This window comes from Lissotriton vulgaris, chromosome 10 (genome assembly GCF_964263255.1).
Source record: "Lissotriton vulgaris chromosome 10, aLisVul1.2, whole genome shotgun sequence".
Lineage (NCBI taxonomy): Eukaryota > Metazoa > Chordata > Amphibia > Caudata > Salamandridae > Lissotriton > Lissotriton vulgaris.
The window spans coordinates 336617079-336637195 of NC_141698.1; positions in this window are offsets into that span (position 1 = coordinate 336617079).

Here is a 20117-nt window from a genome sequence, read left to right on the forward strand (position 1 = left end):
AGGGCTGGGGTAGGGCTTCTTTGGAGCAGTAACCAAACACCTTATTTTATGTAAAGCAAACAAGGCCAATATGATGATTCATCTTTTGTCATAAATATTTGTTTCCCTATTCACGCAAATTCAGGTTGACGTGACTCAAATCCTGAAGTGAACCCCACAGACACACACATAATAAAGAATGTTTTAAACATTTCTTCGGGACTGTTTCTTAATGGAAAGATGTCCCTATGGGGATGCTACAGGATGAACTCCTGGTAAATCTGAACTTGAAGGCATGTTTCAGAACATTACTGAGATTTCTGCTAAGCCACACATTGTATCTTATACCCAGTCTACTTTTCACCTGTTGGTTAAAAAGCAGTGTTAAACATTGCTGCACCTCCATGCAAGGAAGAATGAATAATTGTTAGTAACTCATGTTCACTCCACTATACTGAATATGTGTACTTTTGTTTTTAATGAACCAGCGTATTATTTGTAGCACTTGAATCCATTTTGTATGGGTTGGTAAAATTGTCTTAATAACTACGCAATAATGCCCCTGAATGTGTTACCTAATTTTCGTTTAAATCAGTGTTATCTTTAGGAATTTTGGGACCTAGGCCAGGGCATATTTTGTGGTCAACTGTGTTAAAAATAAAAAAAAGCCCAAAAAGATCAGCCAAATTCTTTTTTATAAACTTTTAAAAAGTTTTCCAACCACATAACCATGATTGTGCACATAGCAGTGAGCAAGAGCAGTACATACATAATAATTACAGGGAAAAAAATTCAAGACATCGGGCCATCTGCCACCCCTCCCCCCAATTTCCCAAGGCACGTGCTGAACATTTGCTTCATTTTACTCCCTGCCCTCCTCTTCCCCCCTTAAGAGTCCCCCATCATTTCCCCCTACATTTGTACATTGCATATTTGGGACCCCTCAGCCAATCAACCGAGGCATAAATCCCTCCAGAGCCTTACATCCTACTCTAGCTTCTCGTCTATACATCTTTTCTTCATATGTACTTCTTCAGCTAATGTCCGGTGCACGTGTTCCCATCCACACTATTGAGACTCTACGCAGCGCCAGCACCAACAGCAGCTGCTGTAGCCTATACCCCATTTTGCTTAGTTTTTTGCTTTTCTGCATCAGACCTCAGAGGCAGTGCTTTGGCGTTAATTTAATTTTGCTATTCACCTTTCCCCTTATTTGCTCCTCTACCTCCAACCAGAAGCCACCCACCTCTGGACATTCCCAAGCCAATTGTAAAAAATGTGCCCCTTATGACATCTGGGGCATGAGTTAGGCTTACTGGGTAACATGCGGTGTATCCTTACTGGGGTCATGTATGTACGAGAAACGTAGTTGTAATGGATTAAACCGAACTGAGCATTGCAGGAGATCTTGTGCATCAGTGCTGCCACCACCTTCCAGTCCTTTTCCATTTAATGGCTCCACCAACTCTGCATTCCAAGCCGCATATGCGGCTGGTGGGGAAGCATAGATACTATGTGCTTGCCTGTCCCACTCATGAGTAGGGTATCAAGTGTTTGTTAGAATTGTGGTGTCAGAGGGGACCTGGACCATATCTCCTTAAATATATTGGCTAAGGCAGTATGTTGTAGATATTGTCCCTGACCCTACCCATTCCAAAGTCCCTGCAAGCTTGTTCGAACGTAATGAAGCACTTCCCCAGCACAGGTCTGCATGTGAATTACAGCCTCCCTCCTGCCACACCCTGAATGACATGCTGGCTATTGCTTTCCGGGCTGGTGCCAATTCCCTCTCATTCAATTCCCGATGGAACAGGGCATGCCTAAGGATTCACTCCACAAATAACTGCCATACAGACGCCATCCCTTTAACCACATAATGTGCTGTCTACAGAGCCCGCCCCTCCATAAATATGATCGTCAGTTCAGATGCTTGCACTCTGTTTCATATGAGCCTCTTCTACCTGTTCTCCCCCTTGGCAAACCACGTGGTTGCATGTTGCAGCTGGGCCACATATTAATATAACTCCATTCTGGGGGCTTCAAGCCCACCTCCCTCATATGTACGATTTATTGTTGCAAGAGCTACTCTGCTTCGCCGTCCAGCCCAGTAAATGTCTATCTAAGGGGAGTCCAGAGCCCTGAATATTTGTCTCGGTATGGGGCACATTTTGTTCTGTACCATATACAGGCAGCGAGATATAACCACCATTTTGGCTATTGCCAACCTTCCCAATAGGGATAGCGGTAAGGTGTTCCAGAATCTAATCCAACCCCTTAAAGCCTCCAACATTTTGTGTATATTCAGTTGAAACATTTGAGAGTCATCATTCGCCACCTGTATTCGCAAGTACCTAAAGTGTTCCGTCTGCCATTTCAGTTCCAGTTGAGGGAGCGACTCCACCGACCGATCAGCCAACCGAGCCTGTGGAAAAAGTAAACATTTACTCCCATTATGTCTCAACCCGGAGCAATTACTAAACTCCTCCAACACCCACAACAGTTTCGGCACTGCCTCTTGGGGTGTGGAAACATAGAATAATGAGTCATCCGCATACAGCGATATTACTCGAGACGCTCCTCCCACCTTAGCACCCCAGGTGGCCAGATTTCTCCTCACCCAAATTGCCAATGGTTCTATTGCCAGCGCGAACAGGAGCGGAAAGTGTGGGCAGCCCTGGTGTGTCCCCCTCTCTAGCCTCCACTCGCCTGACCTGCTACCTCCAACCCTAACCCTAGCATTAGGCGCTGTATACAGGATCTGCACCCATCTTCTAAACTAGGCTGTATCCCGCCACCTTGAGCTCCTCCAACAAGCACCCCCAATCTACAGAATCAAAGGGCTTTTACATGTCTATTGACACTAAGGCCAGTTTCTAGTCGTGTTTCGTGTATGATATGGGACAATCTCCTAATATTCATGACCATGTTACAAGATGGAACAAACCCACATTGATCCTCATGGATCAAATGAGTCATGTGAGGGGCCAGTCTTGTAGCCAGGACTTTACAGACCAGACAAATTTTAATGTGAAATAGTAACTAGCAAAAGATCAAAGACATTTATCATTTCAACTGACCAAAGCTCTCACTAGAAAACAGTCAGTTGAATCTATGAGCTAAAACTCCTATACAATCGACCAAGTGTAAATACGTTTCCTCTTGATACAACTAAATGGAGCATAGCCATGTAACAGCAACTAGTTACTCTCTGTGAAAATGTATCTAATGTGCAGGTGTCAGAATTTCCTCTCAAGGAAGCGTAAAACAGCTTAAGGGGAAGACATCATTAGTGTACACAATACTGGCCCTATTATTGTCATCCAATATACTGCTTCCCTTGCCAGGTTTGAAAATTAGGTTACACTGTTCATAAATGTGCAAGGCACAACACTGAGCATATAGCTTCTGGCCATACTAGAGCCATGAAAGGCTACAGGCATATTTAATGTCACGGAAAGCTTCAAGCTAATATACATTTACATTAATATTTAACTAAATGGTTGAAACATTCAGGCTTACAAATGTGGTTGCTACCATGGCACTTCATACGAGTATATGAACATGATACAGACACATTTGGAGTTTGTTTTGACAACCCCTCTTCTTTCCAAGAGGAACCATTCTGGTTACAGTTCAATGGAATACAGTCACACCATTTCTTTTTTTAATCATATAATGGTAACGGTAATCTAGAGCAATTCCATTCTGAATCAGCATCTTGGTGTGGTCATCTAGATGTCTTGGTACTAATCCGAAAGTTACTGAGGTCGAATTTGCTATTGATTCCGAAATCTCTGCATTCCTCATTATCTCATCTAAAACAGCAGTCACTGTGTACATGAGATTTAGAGCAGAGAAGAACCCCGAGGCAGCGCCAGACTGGTCTGTCAAGAAATTGGGTACTGTTTAGATGGGCCTATTAAGATCACAAATTTAGCCACTCTTAAGTTGTATTCTTTCAATTTAAAATTGAAAGAATGTAACTTAAAGGTGGCTAAAATGTGTGATCTTTACAGGTATATTACAGAGGAGTAGTAGGCCCATCATCCTTTCGAATGTGTTTTTTCCACCCCCACAACATATAGTAAATAATTGATGCAAGGCGGAACATAGATTCTGGGGCAGTAGGGCCTTCCTACAAAAAATACTGATAGACAGTCCGCCTAGCAGGGCCAATCCATTGACCTCAGTCTGCATTTTGTTTTTACCCCCCATGGCCCACACAGGCCAATAAGTTTGTGTCAGTCGACCTTCAACCAGAATCACTTAGTGTGCCTGTGACAACATCAGAAATTAATCTAGAGACTAGAAGTAGGGTAGACTGCAACACACACAGGTGTCATCAATCGTAAAAATCTGTATTTGTAAAGCGCTAACTATTCACCCTTATGGGTCTCGAGGTGCTGGGGCCGTCGTGGAAATTAAGGGCCAGATGTAGGAAAATATCATTTACCGATTCTAAAATACCGAATTTTACCGATTCCGTATTTTAGAATCGGTAAATGATATGTAGCTAATGATTCGGCAAATTTTACCGAATTGGTAAAATTCGGTAAATGCTGATTCAGTATTTATTGATTCGGTATTCCCCATTCATTCCTATGGGCCCTGGGGGCCCATAGGAATGAATGAGAATTACTGATTCGGTAAATACCGAATCGGTAATAGGGGGTAGACTTACAAGGGTGGCAGGGTGTCACATTGACACCCTGTTGCACCCCTGTATAGTGCATGGGTGCACATGTGGCACACATACATGCCCTAAGGCACAGTTGAAAAAAGCACAAAATTGCTTTTTTTTAAGGTTTTCGTTATTTACCACCAACTTGTAGTTGGTGGTAAATAACAAATCCTTACAAGTGAAAAGTACTCACTTGACTGCTTCCTACATTAAGAATTCAGTAATTTACCGAATAGGTATTTAAGAAATCGGTAATTTACCATCTCCTTAAATTACCGAATCCTTAAATTAGACCCGTACATCTCAAATGCCTAATACCGGTCGGTAACGGACAAAATTCAGTAATTTTGGCCGTTACCGACCGGTATTAGGCTTCCTACATCTGGCCCTAAGTGAGCTATTGCCCACAGTCACATGGTGCTGAGCTCATGTGCCGCCGGAGTTCGACCCGTGAACCCTGTGCTCCGAAGTCAGCTGCCCTGGCCACTGCACCACACCTCTCCACATATGATGAGCACTCAAATTTAAACTTCAACCAGGTGGCTGGGGTGAGGCAACCACACCAACCAAAATGCTCTCAGACCAGCTGCATCACTGTAGGTGGATTGTGCACAACAAACTGATCATCATGGGCACCACACAATACATTGTTTTATAAATGATTTGGGCTGGGTGGGTTATCCAGGCAGCAGGTCTAGCACCACAAAGACCTTGCACTGGAGCTGCTGTTGGGTTTCATTTTGTGGCCCATGGGCTGTGCTAGTTTGACCCATCCACCAATGTTGCAATTGTAAGCATGTTCCTGTTTTTGTGTTCTACCTGAGGCCTTGTAAACTCTGGGTTGGTAAAGAAAAAGTGATGATATCCCTATTGGGCTGATTAAAAAGCTAAGATCATTACATAAATACACAGTGGCACACTTCTTGAAGAACAATGTTTCGGAAAGCAACATTTTAATTCTGAAATATTACAGAATTAGAAAATGTTGTAATTTGAAGTGCAAATGTGGTCATGAAAAGTTGGAGGTGGTAGATTCCTTTCTCTATTTAGGGAAATTAATAGCGGGCAATACGAAGAACAAACTTCATATTAAACACAGCTCTTATAAAGCGTTATCTCACGCAAATGGCTTATGTATTTTTTATAGTGCAATGGGTTAAAGGTATTTTTGACTTCTGCTCACTGTTTTTAAAGCAAAATCCCTCCAACTTTGCTTTATGCTATTGAATCAATTCCTGTAAAGAACTGGAGGTTTTTTAGACTGGATTGAAGACCAGATTTTACATAAATTATGTAATTTTAGCACTCTAGTCCCAACAGCTGCTTTCAGATTAGAATTTGGCTTGATAAGCTTCAATATCCAATGTTTATCCAGGATTCTGTGTTGGGGATATTAGTTAAAAAATAATGAGTCATATACATTAAGAGATTTCATGTCACAAGAAAATGTTAGTGGTAAGGTAGGTAAATATTCCCTTTCTCATGACTTTTCCCTAGCACAAAAAGTCTTCTGTGTACAAGAGGGATCAGTGATTGCTCTCTCTCTTTCAGAATTTAAATGTGTTTTAAAAAATACAAGTGGTAAGATCAGCTATAATGGAGGTATTACATTTTGCAATTCTAAAGAGAGGTTAAAATGTATAACCAGGTCAAATTCATAGAGAAATATCTCAGAAATATTTATCTTGGAACCTAGATCATGAAATACGTCAATGGCTTTCCCTATGTCGCATGTACCTTTTACCTTTAAATGACCTAACAGCAAACTGGTCTCATTGCACGAGAAATGGAAACATCCGCAACTTCTGTGAAACGAGCATTCAGAACCTGGATCATGTCTTGTTTGTATGCCCAGCATTGCTTTGGAGTTGTCGTTGGCTGTGTACGATGTTTTTACAAAGCTGTATTAAAAATGTAACTTCTGCCCATGATTCCCTCTTTTGCCCGAAGACCTAAGCAGTCTGTGTAAAACTATTACATTTTTAAAGGAGTTTTTGAATACATTTTATCTTTTTACTTACCCATTTACTCGGGTTCTCCTTTTAGACACTTGGCTCTCTTGTTAATTTTGTTGTTAATTCCTGGGCCTTGGTGTCTTTTGAAGGATTTTTAATACTCCTTTTCCCCTTTTGGTTTGTATTTTGCACATGTATTGGATGCCAATCAACTGTTATTTGCACAATCGGAATATGTTGTACTCCCACACTCTTGCTGCTAGTTTTTAGCTTGACTCTCTAAAGAAGTTGTTACTATACGTCACTGAATAATATTTTAGAAATTTGCATATGTAGTTGCTGCTATTTAATTTGCTTTTTGCACAAAATTAGAATACATTTAGTTTTTAGGTTCTATGGTTAAAGGAACATGTATTTTATATGTATGTTATGTATGTATTGTTGTGCTATGTAAAGGAAAATATAAGACCAGCTATGAAGGGTTTTGATATTTATTAATGGACTAAGTAATGAATTTCCTTGTGTTGTATTATATTTTACTTTGGAATAATCATATGTATATTTTATCTGGAGCTCATTGGAGATCCAAATCTATAATAAATATTGAATTGAATTGAATTGAATTGATATCCATGCCATTTGCAGCCTGCAGGCTGGACAGACCTTGTGCATGGTGCATATTAAAATTATTAAAAATGAAAAACTGTCTGTGTGCTGCATATTTTACATATATCCAATAATGAATCATCTTGAAAGGGGCCCACTGCTGGTCCTGTACATTCTCTGTGCTGCACTTGGCAGCTGTGCAATAGCTGGTAATTCAGCCCTGCACACAAAACACCGACTCACTCCTGTCATGTTAGGTGCTCCAGTGTATTTAAATAGGTGGGTGAGTCAACAAATTAACAGGGAGAGCCTAGCCCAAGTCCAGAGTCGGTTCTGGCACTGAGAGGCAGTGGGAGAGTCGAGTGCTGAAATATTTGGATATGCATGCCAATCATGCAACAAGGATCATTTTAGAGTATGAAAATTTAATAGAACATGTTTCTTAAAACTCAGAAGCATTTGACTTTACTAGTGCAGCAGACTTTGAGAGAATGTATTTACTAAACGTGAGAGTTTTTAAACAAGAACTAAGAAACATTCCTGCACCCACCCTAATGACAGTGCTATGAGTGAAATGAGAGGCATGTCAGGTGTCATGTAAACAATATATGTGGCCTAGATTCTTAAAAAAGATTAAGCAATATTATAGGCTAGTAAATCAAACACAAGAGTTTTTGTCCAATGCACATCCTGAACTAAAGCATTTGAAAGCACACTCATAAAAAAATAATGAGTTAAACAAGAGGCTTGGTGAAATACAATATTTGCTAGCATCATACAGATTGGTCAATAAGGGAAACTGGAATTGATCCCAGATTATACAGTTTCACCCTGTGTAATTTACCCACTAGATGGGTATCTCCTTCTGACATCAAAGTTTGCCACTTAGGGGGTTATTCTGATGGCAGTTGGACTGCATCCAATGGTTTATTGAACGCGGTCAGACTGCCTTTGTTTGCTGTGTTCTGACTGACACATTACAATGCGTGAATTCGGAGGCAGCAGGCAGAGGAACAGTCTGATGCTTTTGCCCGTCGGACCGTCAAAGGGTCAGGAATCTCTACAATAGAGGCAGTGCCTTCTCAGGCACTGCCATAGGGATTACAATGTCCCATGAAAAGTCAGGCAAAAGGGACTTTGAGAGACCATAGTGGCCCTCTACTATGGGGCGCCTATGATGCCCTCCTAAACATCCCTGCACAATGTGGCAGGCAACGCATGGTGCTTGAGCACGATGCGGGGATGTTTTTAAAGTGTATATTTTCTATTGCGGCTTGTGCTGATACCCACAGCGCAAGCCACAATAGAAAATATACATGTTGCGACTGCCGTGAAGGCGGTCGCATTGTAATTAGGGCAGAGGGACAGCAAACTCCTTGTCAGATGCTACGGTGCGGACGGACCAGAGTCCGACTGGCATCGTAATGATGCTCTTACTCTATAATTCTGGAAAGATTTGATTAGAGGTGGGCGACAGACAGTATTCACAGTTTATTTTTGGCAGCTTTACATAAGGCGAGTTGTGTCGAAGAACATTATTGTTCTTCTCCACAGATGTTACACAGATTTTTTGGGCACAGGGGGATTTGCCAGTATTTAGAGGATGCTGAGCTAAGGTCAGAATTGAAATCTGGTTCCGGATCTCTGCCCCACTCACCCTCAAAAATTTTAACTGTGAAAAAAACTGTACCACCAGTTCACATTCTACCAACCATTTCACTGACAATGTTACGCACCCACACCTACTAACTTTATTTCTTCTTCCACAAGCCACTTCTTCCTCATAACAACATAGAAACCCATTGATGACCAATTCTCGCAGGGAGAAAGTCAGGGGAACAGTAAGGCTTTGCAGGGAAATTACCTTGCAGTAAAAGCAGTTCACAGTCCAGTTTCGGGCTCTATGGGCAAAGAGCCATAGACAGAAATGAATTAGTCCTGATGCATGGGATATAGGATGCTGAAGATTCTGAGGATGCTAATTGGTCTGCTGGGGTCTTCCTAGGGACATTCTTTGTTCCACGAACATGGTGGGGAGACTTTGTCCACAGAGGTCATTGTCCCTAGAAGTCCAGGAGAAGTCCAGCCAAAAACTAGTTGCCACTGGCCTGCTCGTCTCCTGTCACTGAGAAACCTGCAGTTCCATTTAACTGCAGTTTGTGTCCGTCTTGGGTGACCAATATGCACTTTGACGACTCTCCCTGGTCCAGCAGACCCAGGTGCAAAATATTACTTTCAGGGTTCAGCATACTGGGTTGCATTTCAGTGGTCAGCAGAGAACAAGCAATTGTGGCTACCAACTTTGCCAAGGCAGCTTATTCAGCTTTTGTTGCCCTGGAGCTTTAACAGGGAGTCAGCCAACTGACTTTTGGAATTCACCTCTTTCTTCTGGCGCTCCTGGAATGACTTTTCCTTGAGTAGGGTACCACAGATACAGTCCTCTATTTGCTAGCCCAGGAGCAGCAGGTGCAATCCAGTGTTTGGTACTGGCTCTCTTTGGCAGGTCAAAAGAGAAGAAGGGTAGTCCTTTTTCAGTCCTCTCTCCAGTACAGATGTGGTTAGAGGTTTGGGTGCCAGGGGTGACACTTTTATGCCTACAACCTGTCCTCTTGAGATGCAGTGACTACTAGCCAAAAGGCTACCATATCCTCTCCTGCCTTATGAAGACTTCGGGCAAAGTGTGGTACCTAGCTTTCCCAGAGTGCAGCATTCTGCCTACTCTTAAGATGGAAAGATCCCTGTCTTGGTGTGTGGAGCTTGGTAGCCTACTAAGCTCCACACACCAAGCAAGCACACCAAGTGGTGTAGCTGCCCGAGAGCTACACACCCTCAGGAAAACAGGTTTGTCAACAGGTTTTCCATCTCTGTCCCTGATGCCAACCTGTCCACAAGAACAAAAGAGCAGACTCTTTCCTGTTTGCCCAGAATTTGCCCTTCAAAGTTGGCCTCTTCTTTGAATCTCACCTTTTGGGCTTGCACCCTCTGTGGCTTACTGACAGAGAGGAAAGACCTCTTCCAACAGCAGGCCTCTATTTTTTTCACACTCCTCTCAGGGGGATAGAAGGTTGTGTTGTGACCAGCATCTGCAAATGGCTACTGGAAACTTTGGGCAACAGAGTGACAACTTTCTATAGTTGCCTTTCACTCAAAAGTTACATTAAATTCGACTTGGGCCTCAAGTCAGGTTTAATGAAACAATTCTTTTGATACCTTTAAGTACTAACTGTAGTAATCCCATTCAGATGTTATCACAGCTGAGTTATCAGCATGTAATTCTGTATTTGCTAATGGGTCTACTAGCCATTATACAGTAAAAATGGCAATTTGTTTGTTACTGCTAGTATGTATGGAAATATATGTCCTGCTTTTTAATATACAGCACCCTACCTTGGGAGTCGATAGGCCTACTTTAGGGGTATGGATGATCTGGATTTTGTCATTATTTTAAATTGCAAATTCATGTTACCAGTTTAAAACTGCTCTGCCAGTCTGCAGTGGCAGGCTGAGAGACATGTTTTACTTTTTCACACCAAGAAACACTACGGTAAGAGAGGACCTCGGGGAAATTTATAGACCTAGCTCTGGGTACAATCCCCAAAGAACCTGAGAACAACAAAAGGTACCAGAGGGTCTCAAATCAAACACAGCTCAAAGGTGTACGCTAACCGCCTGCTCAACCACAGTCCCCTAATCACCCAGGGGTCAAAAATGATTCGACACAAAAGGCTCTCAAGGGATGAGGAAAATACCCATCAGTCACCATACAGATCCGCCCTTCATCATTTGGGATTTTATCCGGACCACCCGTCTGAGAAAATCAGTGCCACAATCAAAGGATGACCTGGTGGTAAGGAGGTCCCTTACGTGGTTATTGATTACAGTGTGGTCTACCACTCGATCTTAATGAGTGGAAAAAAAAATGGGACTGGGGTGTGCAGTGCAAATAAATGTGAGTGAAAAGAAACCAAGATAAAAGAGTGTGTTAAAATTGGTCAAAAGAGCACGGAACGATATTTATTCTGTGTATGCTCTCAATACCAAAGTTAAAAATATATGTAACCTTAGGCAGTCAAGTTAGGTAGACTGTCTGAGGTAGGGTCGGTCGACATGTTTCAGCAAACATGGACTATTGCGTCCTTGCTTTCATCAGGACCAAGACTTTGATGCTAGTGCTACTGCACAACGTGAATAAATCAAAAAGTGAAAGGGTGACAAAAGGAAAAGTAAAACAAGTGCAAAAAGTCACCTGTGTAGTCCAAATGCCATTACAGTTAGTGCCGTTCACTGTGGAAAAAATAAAGGAAGTGAGTGTCAGGTTAGGCTATCTGTATCCTATGAGCTATATAGTAAGTCCATCGTCTATGGATCAACAATGAAATCACACTGAGAAGATGTTGATATATACGCTCTTATTATTAGAGAGTCAGTTGTCATCCATTCGGAAATACATATTATTAACCAAACAACATATAGTTCTTACCTTAATCTGTAAGGTAGACTTGCCTCACCCCACCTGGCAGCGGCTCAGGGGAAAATGAAGCACCGCTCTAAAAAACATGTGAAACACATGTCAGACGTAGTGTGCACAACAAAATACAAACACCTCTCTACTAATGACCGGGAATCAGCGAGACTCGCATAGATATCTAATGCTGCCGTTCCCAAGTATGAAGGAGAAACGCCTCCGTCGTGTGAGACGGGCTCGTTTGAGAACGGAGCATGGCCGCGGGTAATCAGGTGGGGAGCAGCTCGTCTTACGTCTCCGTTGGTACTCCGTGGCCGGCGTCCTAGCCGACTGGGGAGGTACCGGAAGGCAAGATCAAAGCTGTATTTCAAACGCGCTGCCATTGGTAGACAGGTCACGTGGTACGTACGGACGTGTGATCCTATTGGTTCCGCTCGCATCTAAAATTTTACAAGCATGCCCATTGGTGGTCCCAAAGTAAACCAGTAATATGATAGGTAGACTGGCGGCCACGCTGGGCGAGGTTTAATTGTATGTGTCGGTTGTCAAGGAAACTGTGGGGACAGTGTAGATTAATGCGATATCAGACGCATGTGTACGAGGTAAAGTTGTAAACAATTTTAGAAGACAACACTCGTTTCATCTTCAGATTACAGCCCCGTGATATGCGTTGTCATGATATGCCTTGAGGTGTGTACTGAAAGGGAATGCATCTGAAAGAATATTGACCAATGCAGACCAAGGTGGTTTGCACAGTAAACCCATGTGCTTATGCACTAATTGGTAAAACTAGACATGGTGTAAATGTCCACGTGGTGGGCGTGAGACCACGAAAGGGCTGGTGTATATTCGCCAAAAGGAAAACTGTGCGAAAGACCAAGGAGGTTCAGTGAAGATATATTCATATAGTTGGTAATGGCTCAGTTAAGGGAATACATTGAAATATGACAGATTACAGAGTGGACCATGGGATTTCATCATTCAGACCTTCATGATGTGTGTTAAGTTTTAGTACCCATCTTTGTTCTTTAATCAATAGGTACTTAGCCACACCCGCTGTGTGTGATGGAATGAAGGGTTGTTCCAGGACAGTCCAATGAAATTCCGTAGCTAGATGTTTTGCTTCCAGGAAGTGGGTGGTTAGTTTCGTGGCCTGTCTAGCACATCGAATGGTCCCATGTCTTTTTCCACTCATTAAGATCGAGTGGTAGACCACACTGTAATCAATAACCACGTAAGGGACCTCCTTACCACCAGGTCATCCTTTGATTGTGGCACTGATTTTCTCAGACGGGTGGTCCGGATAAAATTCCAAATGATGAAGGGCGGATCCGTATTGTGACTGATGGGTATTTTCCTCATCCCTTGAGAGCCTTTTGTGTCGAATCATTTTTGACCCCTGGGTGATTAGGGGACTGTGGTTGATCAGGCGGTTAGCGTACACCTTTGAGCTGTGTTTACTTTTTCACACTACAGGTAGTACAATAAGAGCTGCAGCCCATTAGGGCCACTTTAACTTATGGGCCCGGGGTACTCCTTATATGTAAGTTAAGTTTGGCCAAATAAACATACAATTTGGATGGTCAGAGCACCGGCCCTGAGATCTGGTTAGCAGGCCTCAGTGCACTCTCAGAGTCAGTATATCAGGAGCATCAGTCCAAAACCATTGGGGTGATAATGCAAACAGAGCCATTCCCTTATATGTTGCCCCTCCATACCAGCTAATTATTTTATAAATTCTACCTGGGCAAAGTAACATTACATTGCCATCTTCAGCCACCACCCCACTACTAAATTCCCACTCTTCAAAACTACCTCACTGTATAGAAAGAATGTGATTTCACTTTCATAAACTAGCCAGTTCCTCATAAATAACCCTTCACATACACATCACTGTGGAAACACACTACATCTCCTCTCTGTAAATACCCTCTTTGCCACAACTGCACTGGGTAGATTTAAACAGAGAGTCCCTCATAGTGAGTGGTTGGGAATCCAACAAAGTAACAAGGGAGGGAGCTGAGCCAAGTGTCTGACTACTGTCTTGGCTACAATAGTCCATGCATGAATTGAACCTGCCTCACAGCAGGCGTAAGACTGACGCAGGCCGTTACACATGGGGCTTGCCCCATGTGAAAGGCCAAATTGCTGGAGTTGCGTCACTTTTGTGACACTCCAGCAATGCGTCACTTTTGCGCTTACAGATACGTCAGAAATACGGACGTATCTGTAACTCCTTGCGACATGATGCGTCATACTGTAAATATGACACATCAAGAATGTCGCAAGGAGTGCGCACTGAGAAGTGACGCATCGCTGCTTTCACGCAGCGATGCGTCATTGATCATAAATAAGGCCCCATGTTAGCAAGGCACATTTTGAAACTTTTATACTCATGCAATAGAGCGGAAAGTACTTGTTCAACTAAAGAATGATGATAATGTAGACACAAAGGTGAGCCTAATAAGTGTAACAAATGTAGAAACTGCACAGTGTTTTGTTATTCACTCCTCCATAAGCATAAGCTTTTCAGCGGTGCTTATGGGTAACTGTACTTAGCCTACAAGTTTATATTAAGACTGTCATGTACGCAGGTGATCTGTGAAAGACGTTTCACTAAACTTAAAAACATTTAAAACACGGTTAAGAGGCCATTTTAGCAAGGCACATTTTAAAACTTTTATACTCATGCAATAGAGTGGAAAGTACTTGTTCAGCTAAAGAATGATGACAAAGTTGCATTGCAAGTTCATTGCTCCCGATTGTCCTGCATTTAGCACATTTACAGACTGGTAGGTTAGACAGCCAGCTTATTTTCACATTTGAAAGGAAAGTCAATGTGAGCCTCCACCTGAAGGCAGCAAAATAACAATATTGAAAAGGCCAAACGTTTCTGAGAGTGTATTAGGCTGCTTGGTTCAAGCTTGCTCCACGTTTTCTGAGCTAATCTAGCCTGAACATTAAAATGCATGCTTGAGGCATGTGAGAAGCTTCCAGAGACTCAGAAGCCAGCCAGAGGAGAGCAGCGAGCAAGAGAATGCACCTCTTGAATCAGACAACATCATCTTGCAGAATCTAGAGAGACACAATATAACTCAGATAGAAGTGCAGAATCCAGGAACAGAGGTGTATCCACTTTCAAAGTTGGTATCTTTCCTGAGAGAAAATAGGCTTTTGATCCCCTACCAGGATTCCAGAGGCTTAATATAAGCAGTGATCCTTTCTATGCGTGTTCACTCTCTAAAAAGGTAAATCCTTTAACAATTTCTTAAGTCAGGCACAATTCTGTATAGCACTACCTGTAGATAATACATCATAGACATCATAGATATGTGCAAGGGTAAATCTTTAAGACATGGCAGATTATTTGATATCTTTGCCACAGAGCTACCTCAGCCTTTCTCTCTTTCTTTCTTTCAACCTCAGTCTCTCCATCTCACCATCTAAAAAGTCAACTGGTTCCGCCAGCAGTCTGGACAAATAAGAGGTAGTGGTCATTGAGATGAATACGATAGAAGCAGAAGCATAAGCTTTCCGCTTCAAGCATTTTGCACTTTTTGGAGAAGAGATCATCTTAAGAGAATAGTTGCAGAGTTCAACAATTCCTCATTTCTGGACAAGTCCTGCATCATCAAGGCTTGTAGGCAAGAGATGATAGAAACCAATGAAATAGAAACAGAACTGAACTTCATCCGAACATGTGATGCTTTCTTCCACATACATTACAAGTCTGAGAAACCATGCCTTCATCTTGTGAACTGTTACAGACTCCTGTAATCACAATGGGGAAATAAGATCTAAACAAGCACTGGCGTTGCCAATAGGTCTCGCAGTAGGAAAGTTGGAGCTATTGGTTTTGTAAATGACAAAGCCCTTTATGTTTTTAAAATGAAAATACAAATAAAAGGCATTGTTATTTGCAATTGTAATAGCTCCAACTTTCCTACTGCGAGACCTATTGGCAACGCCAGTGCTTGTTTCGGATATATTCTTGAGATGGGATGGTATCTGTGAGCAATGTCTTCATGAATGAACATGGAGTACATTTTGAATTGTTGTCTTCTGTGTGGCTTCTAACCCCTACATAAAACAGAGCTATTCTCCACTATGTATTTGCCACATACATGTATGGCTAGTATATAGAAAGCACACATATCATACACATACAAAAAAACGGGAGCAGTCATACACCACACAAAGGCACATACATTACACAAATGCACACAGGCGTACTCGCAAAAAAGACATACATACGCTGAAGGGCACACAAAACAACAGAGTTCGTAGCCAAGCACGGAATACAAACACACATACTTATCTATAAACACAGTCATTCCTATATAAAAATAAAAAAATTCACACCATGCAAAAGCGTTCGAGAAGCTTTTGTACACATGCACAAACGCACAGCTCAAAGTAACAGTCATACTTTACACATAGTAGCACTACTATGGAGCTATATACCAAGTACAAAGGCGCACACAATCTACACAAACACACAGGCATGCACAAAGGCACAAGCACAACATTCGCTCAGCACATACATTCCATAAAACGTGATACACACATCATTGTACACATTTATTGCACAAGCAAACACGCACGAGCGTTTACATACACAAAGACTCGTGCACAAGCAACGTGCAGTGGGGTACACAAAAAAACATGCTCCTCTATGCAAGCACACATATAGAATACAAAGAAATACACATTTTACAGACGTAGACAGTCATACACAGGCTCGCATACATTGTACATTTAGAAGCAATCTACACAGACACACACATTGCAGGTAAGCCCTTACACACCGATGCTCCTTTGTCTCTACTTTTAATGGCCTCTTCTACATTCGCCGGCAACACTGACACACACAAATCTCATGTGCACTCACCCGTGTTTCTGGCTCTTTAACACGCAGTTATAACCCAGCAACAAACAAGCAAACATACGCAATGGAAACGCCGTGCTCGGTACTACATACTCCCTAAGTGACAAAAGTGCATGTGCTTGGTAAAGAGATGTGCCTCGGTATAATATAGAAACATAAACGAGAAGAGGCTGCAGAGGAAAAGCAAGAACATGAACTGCTTAATAAGAGCAGGGAAGACGCTATACACACAAGATGAAATTATAGGGGCAATGTGCACTACATTTCACTAAAGAATGCCAGCGACAAACTGCACAGGGCCACAGTGTGTTGGAAGGAAGGTGGGGGCAGTGGAACAAAGAAACATAGCAAATAGAGTGAACCGAGGAATTGATGCCGAAAAGTGCGAATGAAACGCTGCAGTGAGCCATGGGAAAAGAAGGAAACTGCATGGGTACGGAAGGAAGCAAGCTGAACAGCAGGGCTGTAAAAGGAGGCGAGAAGGGAGGAGAGAGGAGAGAAGAAGAAGGGAGGGGAGGCAAAGTGGTGGGAAAAGGAGAGAGGGCATGAAGGGATTGAAGGCAAGGGAAAGGAAGGGGAGATGGACGAGATTAAGAGGAGCCACAGATGGACTGCAGAAAAAAGAAGGGAGGAAATGGTAGAGGAGAAGACTCGAAAACACTGGAAAGAATAGCGAGAAAAGAAAAAAAAGGCTGCACGAAAAGAAGGGCATTAGAAAACAAGAACAAACGGGGCCATCGTCAGGAAATAAAGAAGCAAGTAAGAGAAGAGCTATAGAGAGAAGAAAAGAGGGAAATAAAAAAGTGCAGGGTGCGAGACAAGACCTAATATGACTTAGAAATAAAAGAGAAAAGTCACAAGCAGAGATAGATTACTTAGAGGAGCAGCCTCGAGGCTGGGCTGCCCCTCCTGCAGGGATGACTTAAAGGACAGCAAAAGGTTCGAATAAACTCGACGTAAACAAGCAAAAGCAAATGGTGGGGGCCTGAAGGAGGAGGGGGTGCGAGGGATGAGTGAGGATGGGTTAGCAGGGAAGGGAACACGGGCTGGGGGCATAGGGGAAGAGAAGCCGCAGAGTGCACGCTGGGCGAAGCCCTTTGATGTGCTGTGAGCGGCCGGGAATGAATGATTAGGGGAGGAGAAGCGGGAAACTAAAAGTACGGCCGGCCTGCGGCCAGCCATGAATAATTAGGGGAGGAGAAGCCCTGGCCGTGAATGCGCGTGCATGTTTGCTCACGTGATTCACGTGAACTGCAAGAAAACCGCGGGGCTGAAAGCCCTTGGTTTGAAGAGGATTTTGTCGACATGAATTCTCGCTCTGCTCAATGCGCTTGCGCGCATTGATAGGTCGCGAGACCTAAAAAGACTGGCAATGAATAATAGCTGGAAGCAAATCTCCTTTCTTTCAGAGAACATAGAGCATCAAGATGTAGCTGGTTCTCTGTCATCCCTACTAATTATTGCAGAGATCTGACAGAGGCCCTGAGCAACCCATCAGCTATTTTATTTTTGAATAGGAACATGCATCCATAGTGAAACATTATTCTGTATATTACAACTTGCAAACAAGTAGCGACGAAGAACGGAGACCTCTTTCTGAAAAATATAACCTCATCAAAACTAAACTCATGTTCCAAACAATTTATTCAAGTTCAGAGTGTTGTGAAATAGGACAGGCTTATTTTTAGCTATTCTCTACAACCAGTAAAGGCCAAAACAGCCTGCACAAGTTGATAAGTGACAGCTGCATCCAGCATTACAGAAGCTCAAGACAAGAGAAGAAAGTGGAGTAGGCATCCAACTATTGCTGTCAGAGATTGTGTTTTTGAAAACAATTTGTTTAATCGATTTTGTCATATTAAACATGCACATAGTTGAGACAAGTGATATTTTCTATTGCATACAAATGGCTTTAGGACAGACTTATGATGAATAAGATCGATATAATGCGAGTGTGTATTAGTTCAAGTTTTTTGGAACTGTGTGAAATTTTTACTTTTAGTCAAGACAATGTAATGTACCTGTGACTCTTTGCTACAGACCAAGAGAAACATGCTGCTTCCAATAAGGGCAGTTTTACAACAAGGCTGTCTTGGAAGAAACTTTTCTACTATAAATAAGCAAAATGGTAATTTTATTAGCTACATTGGCATGCTAGAGGATCACGTTCAGACTCCTCACCCACGCACACAAGGCTCTCCACGACACGGGCCCGAAGTCCCTCAACAGCCGACTCACATTCTACACACTCACCCGCCAGCTTCGTTCCGCCAGCCTCGCCCTCGCCTCCGTCCCACGAATCCGCAAATCCACAGTCAGAGGAAGATCCTTCTCCTACCTGGCAGCCAAGACATGGAACTCCCTCCCCACTCACCTACGGCTGACCCTGGACCATCTCTCCTTTAGGAAACAACTCAAGACCTGGTTGTTCGAGCAGTAGCGACCCCCCCCCTTCAGCACCTTGAGACCATAACGGGTGAGTAGCGCGCTATAGAAATTCTGTTGATTGATTGATTGATGCTTGGTGCCTAGACATAGCAGCGTTGTTGGCTGTGGTGTCTCTTCATTTAGCTGATATAAACTTTACAAGTACAGATTTGTGATTTTTACTTCGATTGACAAATCTTAAGTATGACAAACGTTAAGTTCAATAGTTTAATATCGACTTGAGTTTTTGTTCGCCCACAGCCGAGATTGTTTCTAAGTGCTGAACTCTGAAGACAGGACTTGAAGAGAGTCAATAAGAGGGAGCGAAGGGAGTGCCTTAAGTATGAGGGTGCCTCTTTGAAGGCACAGTCAATGAACCAGTAGAACAGGGTGTGAATAGAAGAGCGTCTATATGATGTTAGATTTTTGTTCAAGAGAAAATGTTATGAATTTCACACATGCATTTCCCCAATATTATAAACCATTTGAGTACCAACCAGAGATGTGGGCTCCTGCAGCACTCAAACGCCATCAAGAAGATATGTCACAAAAGTACGCACTGCCAGGATTTACTAATGAGAAACACTTCTTTTTTCAGTGTAGGGCCACAGCGAAAAATTAGGCTGTTGGTTTAATAGGGGATTCAAAACAACCGCCACACTCTCTGTCAGGGTGTACCACAAAAGTCACTAAATTAACCTCTGCTTAACCTAGTGGTAGCTTGGCACAAACGCAGTCAGGCTTAACTTAGAGGCTATGTGTAAAGTATTTATGCAGCACACAAACAACAATGAAGTAAAAACACAACAAATGGAAAATACAACATCAATTTAGCAAAATAGAGTAAATTTAAATACATTATCTGACACCAAAATGTCAAAAATTCAATTGGTAGAACCAGAGTTATGAATTTTTAAAGCTTACGATAAAAGCTAGAGCCTAAAAGATCAGAGCACCAACCACAGACATCTAGTCTTGCGCGACCTGGTCAAAGTTGACAAATATGGCTGACCACGATGGAGTGCAAGTCAGATAAAAAAGAGTGGGCTGGGAGCAGTCAGCACTTACCTTCGACAAAAGGTCTTTGACAAGGTAGACGTCCAGCATGGCAGGGGT